At 33.6% G+C, this 13,198-nt stretch overlaps 1 pseudogene; it reads right to left on the bottom strand.

Annotated features, from left to right (window-relative positions):
* The window catches only part of LOC127557025 (ATP-binding cassette sub-family E member 1-like), a 44,687-nt pseudogene that overhangs the window by 10,452 nt on the left and 21,037 nt on the right, over positions 1 to 13,198 (bottom strand).

Here is a 13,198-nt window from a genome sequence, read left to right as displayed (position 1 = left end):
AAAAACCTTTGTGAGTTATCTGTTTAACATTTTACTCCAACAGGGGCTATTGGAATCCCAATCCTAGAGCATTAGCTTATAATGAGATTATAGAAAATAAAATCTTTGTTTCTCAAAAGAGAAGTTCTGAGAACCACATTGAGACTTCTATAGTATAGTAATGGATGATTATAGGATCAATCATTTCTAAAAGAGCTGAAATGGATCTCAGAAGACATCTAATTAAGCCTCCTCAAGATGAGGTTCGAGGAAGTACTATGACTTGATCAAAGTCACTAGATAATAAATGTCTAAGACAGGATTTGAATTTGGATCCTTAATTTCAGGGTCAAGATTCTTTACTTCAAGTCAAGCTCTCTCCCAATAGAGAGCAATAGTCATACTTTCCTTGCAAGTCCTCAATGTCCTCAAGGAATTATTGAGGTGTCACATTAGATAGACTAATGGACTAAGACTGCAGTTGGGAAGAGGGTAAAGAATTCTGCTCGTCATGATTTGTTACTTTGGTTAATCACTTTCCTTATATGGGTCTGACTTCCTTATCTATAAAAAGAGGGGTTTAGATTAAATGACTGCCAAGGTCTTTTCTGACCCTGATATATTGTGATTTTATGATTGTCAGTAATTTTTTGTTCTAAGCCAAATTTACCAAGTTTAACCATCCTGGCAAGTTCACTGCTGCCTTTACCAAATCAGGGTTGATGGCTTTCTCCATTACCTTGGACTGAAGTATGCCTACATAGTAAAGTCATTAAATCTATTTCATGCAGCTGTGTTGGATGCTAACACAAGCAAGGTTGGGTTCAGAAGTCATTTCCAGTCTCCTAGGAAATTTTTTCAGTCCATTAAGTATCTGTCAAGATCATCAATATCTCCAAATAGTTGCCTATCCATTGAAATTCCTAGCTTTCTTAATTTACTTCAAATCTAGCTCTTCCACACTATTCTCCAAAAAATTCAATTAGCATTCATCATACCTTCAAAATCACTTTTTATCTATTTTGTACTTATATATACGTGGGACATACATACGTGTGTGCATGTGTATTATAGTATGTATGTATATAGATAGATATGTATATATATAAAATAGGTATGTGTGTATAAAATGTGTGTGTGTGTATATATATATATATCCACATCTCCCCCGGTAGAATGTACATTCCCTGAGGTAGTAACTGTTTTGTCTTTATATCCCTAATGTCTTAATTAAGCAATCAATTAATAAATGCTTGCTAAAGTAAGCTGACCTAAATCTAGGAGCTGATATATGTTGAAGATTTCCCATATGTGTTTAAGGATAAAATATATAAAGAATTATGGGTCCTTTGGCAGAGTTTATAGCATGCATTTTTAGACTAACAACAATCCTGAACAAGACTGAAATCCATTCCAGGAAAAAAGCCTACATGCAGCCAAAGATTTCCATCAGCAATTCAAGCTAAATGCTGCCACTAATTTATGCTCTTTAGATCTTCCCACTCAGATCTGAAATGGAACAACAAAGTGGAAAAAAAAAAAAAAGACACCATTTTTTTCCCCCTGCAGAACAACCTGTGAAATCAAGTTTTAGGCAAAACAAGGATTAGAGTAGAGGGAATTATAGACATCTCTAAGTGTCTTAGCTCCCTACCTAGAAAGACAATGCAGCATGTTAGAATGAAAATTGAACAGAAACTTTTAAAGTTTGCATTCTAACTACTGACTCAGTAGTATTTGAATGAGACTGGTTCAAGGATCCAATGACTTTGTCAAGTTCTTATGAAAATTTTAGTTTCTGCTCCTTAAAGTTCCAAAGTAGATAAAGCAAGTAGATAGCTTAGAGAGGACTTCACCATATGAACAATTTGCTATAACTGTTCTGATTTGCTAGACCTTGATGATAAAAAATGACTTAGATACTTCAATGTTTTTAATGTCTTAATTTCCAAGGCTAACCTAACCATCATGCAATTCTAGCTATCCTAAATGATGGCCAAACTTGGACATGTTATGGATATTATATCCACTGATATTGAGCATTAATTCATCAGTAATAATTAGAAGATATTTTTTAACATTAATGGAAAGAGGACAATGACAAATCTTGAAATGCAGCTAGGAATTGATCATTAATTTATGAAACTAAGATTACCCCTGGTTCTTTAGGTATTTGCCAGGAAAGGCCATAATGGCTTTGGTTTTAAAGACAGCAATCAAATGGACTATTTATGCCTAATCTATGGTAGAGTTTCCAAGCTCATATTGGACTGATGAGTCACAGTCAAACACACTGTACTTTGCCCCCAAAAAATCATGATATCATTGGCCTTCATCAAATATGAAGGACAAAAAAAAAACCAACAACAACAACTTTCTGATGTCTGGATTTTTTTTTTTTTTTGAGATTTACATATTATAGAACCAAAAGGCCCTGACAGGAAAGGTTAGATGACTTCCCCAAATCAATACATATTACCAACATATAATTTTTGATTAATATGTAATACAATTTGTAAATTATACCCCTCTGATCTTTGGGGAAATTTGTATGTGACTTCTCGATTACCCTTTGCAAATTTATTTCCTGTTATTACCATTTTATATTAAGTACTTATAAATTTATTGATCATACTTACTAGAAGGAAGAGTTGGTTAGGGGGACCAAAACAAAAACCAATTTTAATACAACCAAATACCCAAATATTATTAATCTTCCATGATGTCTTTTTTGTTTTTAAAATCTACAATAATAACTTACATTTGTAGTATTCTCTCCAGGTTCATCCTCTCAGGCTTCTGAAGACTTACAATTTCTATTTACTGTCTCTCACAAGCCCCTATCCAGTTGTTCTTAAGCAGCAATTAACCAATTAAAATAAATTTGCTTATGCAAAAGACTATACCAAGATGGTATAACAAGAACATTAGTTACAAAAAAATTACCCTAAACATGAAAGGGGTATATTCTCCCCTTGTACAACATACAAGTTTTGTGGGGATAGTGACTCACATTTAAAAATGAATACTAGTTAAGTATACACATAGGTAATATGTGAGGTCAAGGGGTACATTGCAGCTCCTGGCCCACAGAGTCCTTTTCCCTCTTTATGGAGTTCCCACTAAATTTGCTTTAGGGCATTGTATTAAAAATTGATGAGTTGCACTCCTGATAAGCTGAGTTGGTTCTTTCTTTGGTGTTCTATCTCAACTAGGAGGTCAGTCTAACGCTGGGCTGAAAAAAAAAAAAAAAAGATGATTGCACTGGTTCCTCATTGGACTCAGCTGCTGCTCCTACTTCCTGTAGTTGCTACTAAAAATCCTGATGACTTTATGGATATCCCAGTTTCACTTTAACCCAAGGATAAACCAAAAAGGAGCACCAAGAGCCAGTGGGGAGGAAATAACTTTCCAACGCCACTACCCTGAAATTGTACTTTTGAGTATGAAAGAAGAAAGAAATGTAATGTTCCTGGCACCCTTTGAATAATACAGAACTGGCTCAGCTTCTGCTCAATCCCCAGTCTTTGAGATCCTCAGAAAACTATAATACTCTCCATGACCCCCACAGTACCAGCTCCTGTCACTCATGTCCAGAAATAAGCTCATCACCCCTCTTAATGCTGGGCTGGAATCAGGCTTGGTACATTTTTTTCTTTTTTGCCTTACTGTTTTGTTTTTCCAATGACACGTAAAAATAGTTTTCAATATTCATTTTTTCTAGGATTTTGAGTTCCAAATTTTTCTACCTCCTCCCCAAGACAGCAATCTGATATAGGTCATACATGTGTACAATGATTTTAAACATATTTCCATATTAAACGTATTGTGAAAAAAAATCAAAACAAAAGGGGAAAACCACTAGAGAGAAAAAGCAAACAACAAAAGAAAGATGAAAATAGTAGGCTTCAATCTGCATTCAGTCTTTATAGTTCTTTCTCTGGATGAAGATGGCATTTTCCACTTCAAATCTATAGGATTTGTCACTGTAAGTCTATTATAATTGGTCATCATAATCTTGCTGTTACTATGAACAATATTCTCCTGGTTTTGCTCACTTCACTCAGCATCAGTTCATGTCTTTTCATGCTTTTCTGAAATAACAGTCTCATATTTAATATGCTTGGTTTAAACTCATGAGGAAGGACAAATCAAGGCATTCTAAGAACTAGACCCTCATTGGCCCTTCTTCCCATTCCTCCTTCTTTATTTTAAAGAATACTATTGAAAGCAAATTAATTGGTTTGCATTTTAAACTCATTTTCTATATCCCCAATCCAAAATAGTTTTCCAGCGTCCTAAGGAAGCTCCCATATAGTCCTTGTGGAATTCTTCCCTCAGTTTCTTTGTACTAAAGAATCTCAGAAGAAAGATCCATGTGGTACAGATTTTAAAATGCCTCAAATATGCAAGTATGAATCATACTTATCAACCTCCTACTTCCACCCAAATACAGAGTTATTCAGATTTTTCACAATGGTTATAGTGGTTACCTCTTTCTAAGTACACAAAAAACATCCTGTTTTAGTGCGTAAGATAGCCTTTTTCCACCAAAAAGCAATTTTTTTTTAAATAAGCAAAGGAAAAGAAAATTAAGTTTATCCTCTCAGAAGAAAGGTCTATGTTTCCCAGACTTTGTAAAACACTCACTGAAGTGACCAAGAACCTGGGGACTGATGTATTATCCCTCCCACTTCAGATGAAAAACCAAATTGTTCTATATTTAAATTCCTCTATGATTCTTTTAGTACATAGGGCTAACTGGGTTTGGACAAAATTATTAGATGTCCCTTTCCACACAAGGTACACATTTTTTTTTCCCAATTCTTCCTCTACCATAAGTGATTACCTTAGAGTCAATCTGACTGAGGTAGAATAGTATAGGAAAAAAATTCTGTTCTAAGATATGAACTGCATTTCCCCATTGATCCAAGTTGGATATTTCAAAAATAACTGTGATGTAACTATGACTACTGATATGAGTTTCAGGTACTCTAGCCAGCCAAGAGGGTGACAAATATTTATAGCAGTTGGAACCTTATTATCTCCCTTAATCATTCTAAATTTGCTATTCATCTATTCATTATCAACTTATGGATGAAATGTAATGAACACTCATTACATGAAAGATACTGTACTTGGGGCAGAGAAGCAAATACACACTATGCTTTTGAGAGGCTTGTAATCTAGCTGAAGAGATAGGGCATGCTTGTAAAAATTTATATAATACACTTCTGATTAAATGCCAAATTATTGGAATTCAACTATATACAACTACAAACTATGTAGCAGTTAGGGCAAAATGACTATAATTATAAAATACATAGTGTCTTATATTAAGCAAAAGTATCAGCCATACAGAGAGAGAAACAAATAAGATCACTTCCATCAATTGACTGGACAACAGAAAAGTTCCTAATTGGATTCTTCTTCAATTTCCCCTTTCTCTTATTTTGTCCTTCATATAACAACCAAACTATTATTCTGAAAACAAATTTGACTGTCAACTCATACTGAAAAAATTTTAAATGTTTTCATATTATTTCTAGGATAAAGTACAAAATCTTCAGCCTGGTTTTTGAAGCTCTATATGATTTGGCTCCCACTTATTTTTTTAATCACATACTATACTGTTTTCTTTTTTGAACTCTGTTCTTGTCAAACAACTTATTAATTGTTCTCTAAATATAATATTCCATCTCTCATCTCTATGCATTTGCATAAGTCTCATCCTATGCCTAGAATTCATTTTTATCTCTGCTCTGCCTTGTACAATCTCTACTTCCCTTCTGAGCACAGGACACACACTACCTTTTACAAGACGTCTTTCAGAATCTACTACTCCCACCCCCCATTACTTTCCTCTTTGAAATGATGTAATGCTTTTCATATACCTTGTTTTTATTTACATTTATACAGTTGATACTGAGAGAAATTAATTCAGACTATTCATTGTAAGGAAAAATACTGAAGTTTCAGCTTAATATACTTTGGCAGCATAATGAGAATACAAGGATCATTTAGAAAAGATCCGGATTAAAAAAAAAAAAAAGATGAATGTTGAAAACTATCTTTTCATGTTTTTAAAAAAAAAATACTATTAAAAAAAAAAGAAAAGATCCTGATATTGAAAAAGATTGAAAACAAAAAAGAAGGGGGCAACAAAGGATGAGATGGATAGATAGTGTCATGAAAGCTTGGCCAGGCTTTGGGAGATAGTAGAGAATAGAGGGTATGCTATGATCCATAGGGTCACAAAGTATAGGACATGACTGAATGATTGAACCACAACAATCACATCACTCCAGTACAAAATATGCTCCTTGAAGGCAGAAATCATATTGTTTTTGTCTTTGTAGCCCTTGTGGATTGGGCATAATCAGTGCTTAAGAAATAGTATTTAGACTAAATTGTTTTTAATTTTTTTATGTACATTTATTTTTTACATATTTCCATATGAGTTAGATTGGGAAAGGAAAGTCAGAACAAAAGGAAACAACCATGAGAAAGAAAAAAAAAAAAGAAAATACTCACTATAGACTGAATTGTTAAAGTACCAATAAAAGAAAAAGCTGAAAATGACCACCTTTATAGATAGAATGGAAACTGAATGACTAATTGTAATAGTTTTTAGTATACACACATGGAGTAACATAGTTATCATTTACCCAGAAAATAATGAGTCTATTTGTGTGTATATGTGTGTGTGTGTGTGTGTGTGTGTGTGTATAAATGTGTATTGTTTGTAGACACAAAAGTGTGTACGTATATGTAAAGGATAAGAATAGGTTATTCCTTAAATGTTCTTATATAGTATTCAAACTTTAATTTTTAAACCTCTTATTTCAACAGATGTACATCACTTTGACTCTTATTTTCATAATGGTTTTCTGTTTATTCTGATTTTCTGACTTCATTTTTCCAGTTTGAGAAAAATATTTAAACTCTTATCATATAAGTCATATAAGACTGCTTACCCTCTGTTTTTCCCTTTTAAGTTTTAATAATTTGCTTCTTTCAGGAAACCATCCTGATGCTCTTCCACAAAGTCATAAATATATATTTTTAGTAAAATACTAAAGAATTGCTGTCACTGACTCTCAAAACCCTGATTTATCAAATTTTAAATCCAAGTTTTTGCTTATGCTTAAATCCTGACCTCTTAACAAGGATCTGTACTTTCCTATTGGTCTTGAACTGTACAGACTTCTGAGTACTTAATAAGTACTTATTTACTTGGATACTTTGAAAGAACCATGATCTCATCTTCATGGGTACTCCCCTCCACCAACGCACATCACAATATTCTCACATTCTCTAGTGCAAAGGCTGTACCAATAGAGGCAAACTCTGGTAGACCAAAATCATACTTTGTTGAAAAGGGTCCAACAAAGGACCTGTGTACCTGTATATTAAAGAGCAGCCCAGTGAAGCTTCCAGGGGCCCTTCACCTGAAGGTAAAGATAGATGACTTTAGCTACACCTTGAGAAACAGATACATTTACTTAAAAGTATAGGAAAAAAAAAAAACTAAGACTGCAAATTTGGCTCAAAAAAAAAAAAAAAACCAAACCAATTATACTTAAGGATTTCTCAAAAGCTGAATTTGACATGTTTCTTTCAGGTAACTTTTCAAATAAGCTAATTAAATGTCTCTTCCTTATTTCTCAACTTTCACCATTTTATTAACTAATAAATTTGTATATCACTGATAAGAAAAACTGGGAAGATTGTACAAACCACAGCTCAATCAAAAATTCTAGTATATTATCTGGATGTTTGAAATATGTTGCCTATTTTCCAAGAGCAGTCATTCTTTGGCTCATTTTCAGAAATATTGAGATAGATTAATTTGATATCTTCTATGATTAAAAATGCATTAAGCATGAAATTTTCTATGTGGTCCATGTTAAGTACTTCCTTCTAATACTAAAACTATATTCAAATTTAAGGAATAAAGGGGTTTAGTGTCTTGTCAGGAAGTGCATCTTCCCGAGTTTAAATCTGTCCTCAGGCACTTAATAGCTGTGTGACATGGGTCAAGTCATGCCTCAGTTTCCTTATCTGTAAAATGAGCTGGAGAAGGAAATTGAAAATCATTCCAAAATCTTTACCAGGAAAACTTCAAAGAGGATCTTGAAGCATCAAATGAGTCTAAAAATGACTGAACAACAAGAGCTATAATTTCTTTGGTATAGGGAACTTCCACGTGAAAAAACTCGCTCTATCAATATCACTCAGGACATTCTCTATAAATTATAGCCTTAAATTGTTCAATATTTATGTTTTTGGAGCTTTGAGAGGTCATACACAGTCAGTATATTTCAGAAGCAAAGTGTAAATATAGCTTTTCCTGAGCAGTCTCTATCCATTACTTCACAATGATTCTATTATAAGAAGTTTTAGAAAAACTTTGTAGCTTCAAGGAGCAAGGGAAAATATTCAGGCTAATAAGGGATTTGATAAGGTAACTAGAAGTGGTGGTGAAGACAGTACAGGATTAGAGTAGGAAGACAGTTCAAATTCTGTCTTGAATGTTTAGTAGATGTATGACCCTGTATAAGTCATTTAATCTCTGTCTGCCTCAGTTCTCTCATCTAGTAAAATCTACTTCATAGAGTTGTTGTGAAGATACAAGAATGAGAATAAATAAGAACTTTGTAGTCCTTAAGGTACTACCTAAATCTAATTAAGGTTGTGATGTTACTTGAAGAATTTAGAGCTAAATGCAACCAGGTCTCTAAATAAGAAAACCCCAACAGTGAAATACTTAATTTGGGTTATTTCTAGTATATCTTTGTCAAAGAATATTAAAGAAAGATGAGGGTTCGCTAAAGAAAAGAATTACTTTTAATTTTTTTTAAAAGCAGGAAAAATTAATTCAGTGCCTAAAGGGACAAACTAAAATCATTTCAAGTTTTTTTCACAGTTGAATTACTTAGATGAGATTTATACAATAATCATAAGAAATATTTCCAGGACAAGAAAATTAGGGATGCTAATGCTATTTTCGTTTGGGAGTACATTATAAATTCTGAGCATCTTATTCCCTTTACTTCCTCCAAGATTCCTGTGGCCTTGAGCTCCAAGTCATTTTTATGCTGCACCTGTAAGGAAGAGAACTTCCCCTGAAACCTTTCTTTTCCCCCTGGATCTAGTAGCTGAGTAAGCCTTTATGAGCACTTCAAAACCAAAGCAGTCCATCCTCCCTGAAACATTCTGATTTATGCTCTGAGTGGGTACAGACACATACACAACACTATGAACAATATAAACTGCCTTTTCAATTTCATTCCAAATGTCCTACTGTTCAGATATGGAATGTCATATTGAAGTGTGCAGAATATTTTCATTTTGAATAGGAGTTTCCTGTTCTTTGTGCAATAGAGTCTTCAGTTTGAAGAAAAAAATCAACAAAACCAAACTCTGCTCAGTTTCTGTATAGTGGGATTTTTCCTCTAGCATTACAAAGTTTAGCACTGCAATGCAAGTGAATGTCAGAAAAGCATAATGAATAGCCAGCAACTATCCAATGAATCCTCTGATAGTCATCAAATAATTCTATCTAAGAACATGTGATTCTATAATAATTGAAAAGTGGAAAGGAGGAGCTTAGAGCAATGTGTAGATTATTTAACATCTTACAGATACAACTTGAAAGATCTAGGCTAAGGAAGAAAATGGAAAGGGAAAGAGCAATCCAAAATTTCCCTGAGTTACCAGCTGAGAGAAGACCAAAGTTCATATCTTGACTCCAATACTGTGTGATCATGGGCCAGTTAATCTTCTATGCGAGTTTCAGGCAACTCTCCAAGACTATAAATTCCAGACTGCTCAAAATCTGTTTTAGTAGAGAAGGTTCCTTTCCCCACCCCATCCCACTCCACCTCAAATTAAGATTCTTAACACATTAAACCACTTAACCTTAATGATTGGTCAGGAACATCATACCTAATTAACAAAAAAAAATTAATATACATGAAATGTATTTACATATACATATATACACATGCATGTGTACATACATATATGTGTGTGCACATACATGTATGTGCATGTATCCATACATGCTCAAATATGTATAAACTTCTGATGGAGTTTCATTTATCAAATCCTCATCTTAAGTTGTTGACTAGCTTTTAAAAATAAGAACAGACTACATCTTGACATATGTGGGTAAACCATATAGTACAGAAGATCTTAAAAGATTTTTAAAATATAAAGAACACTGTTCAGCATTTAGTATATTAATAAATTACACTTCTGTTGAAAATCTCTCCATAAGTTTTGAAAATCTGGAGGCAATTCAAATAACTTGAAATGTTTTCATCTTAGAATATCACGTAGGTTTGTCAGATGAGTATAAAAAAGCGGTAGTGTCTGATGTTTCAAGTATAATAATAAACAACACTATTAAGTTTCCGAGGTCAGATAAAGTAGATCATATTTCAAACTCCAGATGTTGTGGACATTCTAAAACTTGAGTAAAGTTATATACATTAAAAATTATGATTATATTTAGTTGTATAAATGTATTATCAATATTCTTAGCTTAATCATACAGGAAAAAAAGTTGTTTCCACTCTTTTGTTCAACATTTTTGATTGAATTAAGTTCATTTGGCCTGTAGTTGTTTGGATCTTTTCTGAAAGTAATTTCAAGCTGAGATTTAAAAAAAAAATGTATTCATAACAGCCAAAAGGATTTGGGCACCATTTGCAAGTATATTCTTAGATGGAATGCCATAAAAAAAAAAATGATGACCTGATCTATTAGATAGGTGGCCATGATAATGTTGGGTTCTACAACAAAAGCTGTCTTTTTTGCACAGAAAATGAAACATCTGACAATTCTGGCTACCATTAAATATGTTCAGAATCCAAATATGCAGATGGTTCATCAATTAAATGGACATCAGCAGGTTTGCCCAAAGATCTAAAGCAACATCTTATAATTCACCACCAGATAATGTCTGCAACTCTTGATCTACAATGTTTTCAATCTGAAAAGGCTTCATTATATTAGTGACAAATTTGGGCTAAGTATAAGCATCTCATAACTTCTCATGTAGTAATTGGCATTCTATTCCTGTTGTATTGGAACTGGTCTTCTGTGGCTTGTAGCTGATATTTAGAACTGATATCTCCCTTCCTTCATCAGATTTAAGGTGGTCAGCAAACATTCTGATGAACCTAGTTTTGCCAGTACCATTTTCTACTAGCTTCCCTATGATTTCTGAATGCATAAATTCTCCATCAATGATTGCAAACTCAAATTTACCCAACTTTTTCTTCTTTCCTGGATATTTATACATACACATTTCCACTTCTTCCTTAATTGCAATCTCAGCCACTTTAAAAACCAGTGATGCATCTCTGAATTGTGAGATTTCTGTAGGAACATAACCATCTAAGAAAATATTTATACCTTCTCTTATGCTAAAAGGCATTGTGACAATATTATAAGCACTTGGCTCTTCATGCAAACAACAGATGAATTCAGAGAGGTAATTTAAAACACTTAGATTATGCTACACAACAATGATATATCTTTTAGGATTTATGAGTGACAGTATAGTCATGGCAGTTTTTTAGCTGCTGCTTAATATCTAGGTAGCTAGAAGATTCATTAAACATGAAAATACGTGCTTTTTGTATACAAACAAAAGCAGAGACAATCTTTGCAACTCTCTTTTTGAAAGGTATTCAACATTTCATTCTTTGAAATGAGTTAGGTTAACCTGCTGACACACAATATCTTGGGTCTTTGTTTTACCTTCTGGTTCAAAAAAGAATTCACAGTGGTCTTTGCAGCTTTGGGAATCTGGTCCACATATTGAGGTTTGACAATTGCTTTTAATTATCTTCTAGAATCTTAGTGAAATAGTTTTGCAACTCAGATCCTCCAAAGTAACTCAAGATTTCTTGCCAATGTGGTGGATCATCATATTTTTTTTAAGATTTGCTGTTTTCTTTCCTGCTAAAAGTTTCAAGACAGATGATTTTTCCAAAAATATTGGTTACCAATAATCCCAAAATTTCTCCTGGACAAACCTTGTAAAGTTTGAAGGCACTGGTACGATATCAATATGTTGTTTCCTATTTTGGGTTACTGAGTAAACTGACAATTGATAAAGTGCCAACAAGGCATTTCTTATTACAAATACCATAACCAAAGCAAGGTATTTCAGAAATCCATGCTATTTTGCTCTGTGGTATGACTTCTATGCATAGTTTTCCCATTTGCTCTACTGGACAACTTTTTTTGTATTCCTGTCAGCATTTCTTTGGCTTACAGTTATTATGATTGACCCTAGCAGTTCTTGTTAATTTGTCTATTCTATTTGTCAGTATAGACTTACAGTATAGCCAGAAAGATGACTTTGTAAGCAAGAGAAGCAGAAACCTACATTTTCTGAAGGAAAATCTGCCTCCAGCAGTGAGTCAGAGAATGGGGACTCAGGCTATAGGTCTCAAAATGTGTTCCTGTGGCCACCGGCTAACACAACAGCACCCAGTCACAGGTTCCTGCACACCACAGAGGCAGTAGGTACAGAAGAGGGAGAGGGAGAAGGCTGGGGAGAGAGTATACAGGCTGGTTCAAAGCCTGCCAAAAATGTACTCTTAATTATCCATTAATAAATGCTTGTTCACTGCTTGATTTACTGGGAATTCCAAACTAAAAAATGAAATCCTTCCCACCAAAGCTAGTTATGTCAAGACATCTTGAAAAGTTTCATTTGCAATTTAAAAAAATTACACACAAATATTTCTTTTGTCTATGATAGTTTTGATCTTCTGTGAGCCTTTTTTGAGTTTCCCAATTGATAGTTACTTTCCCTTCCCCATGTCTCCAAACATGATATTTTAGAGACAAGAAAACCCAAACGTAGGAAATTATGGATTAGTAAAGGGAACTAGGTAGAAGTCCATGTTTTTGCTAAAAGAAGGAATTTTTATATTTGACTAGAAGAAGGAACTCCTATATTTGGTCAAGGAAAATGTCCTCCAAACACCAGTGTTTAGTTAGTGACTAGGCAATATCAGTTTGAGACTTTTCATTGTTTGTTACAAATGTCAAGCACAAAAGAACATAAAAAATGGGAGAACTCTGGTTTTTGGAAGTTCAAGAACAAAGGGTCATTCATGGGAGTGAGGAAGGGGTTAGTGAAACACTTCTCTATTTCTATTCCTAACTCAGGTCTCAATGATAAATTATA

Source organism: Antechinus flavipes, chromosome 3 (assembly GCF_016432865.1).
Source record: "Antechinus flavipes isolate AdamAnt ecotype Samford, QLD, Australia chromosome 3, AdamAnt_v2, whole genome shotgun sequence".
NCBI lineage: Eukaryota > Metazoa > Chordata > Mammalia > Dasyuromorphia > Dasyuridae > Antechinus > Antechinus flavipes.
The sequence above is the reverse complement of the archived record's forward strand: the minus strand, read 5'-3'. Positions and strand labels throughout refer to the sequence as shown.